Below are 296 nucleotides of genomic sequence, written 5' to 3'. Positions count from 1 at the left end.
ATTTTCGTCGTAATCGCTTTCAGCACGTTTCCCTCTTGCGTCGTTTTTTTCGATTAAGTTCTTCCAATATAATAAGAACGGTTATTTCAAAGGTGATAATGATAAGATAAATAATATACTTGGAATATAACCCAAGCAATCGTTGACAGTATTGTGTATTAATAAACCGCACCCAATTATAATTATGGAACAGGACTAGATAAATGTAATAACAAAGGTGATAATCATAAAAATATCCATATAAATCAGGTTAATAGAGCCTCGGCTGTCGGGGGTTATTGGCACTAAAGAGGACA

General features: G+C 33.8%; 1 protein-coding gene across 3 annotated transcripts in view; it reads left to right on the top strand.

The window, feature by feature from the left end:
* The window catches only part of LOC119593492 (locomotion-related protein Hikaru genki-like), a 249,107-nt gene that overhangs the window by 235,185 nt on the left and 13,626 nt on the right, over positions 1-296 (top strand). The gene's annotated exons all lie outside the window — the stretch shown is intronic.

Source organism: Penaeus monodon, chromosome 32, assembly GCF_015228065.2.
Source record: "Penaeus monodon isolate SGIC_2016 chromosome 32, NSTDA_Pmon_1, whole genome shotgun sequence".
In the NCBI taxonomy this organism is placed as follows: Eukaryota; Metazoa; Arthropoda; class Malacostraca; order Decapoda; family Penaeidae; genus Penaeus; species Penaeus monodon.
The sequence above is the reverse complement of the archived record's forward strand: the minus strand, read 5'-3'. Positions and strand labels throughout refer to the sequence as shown.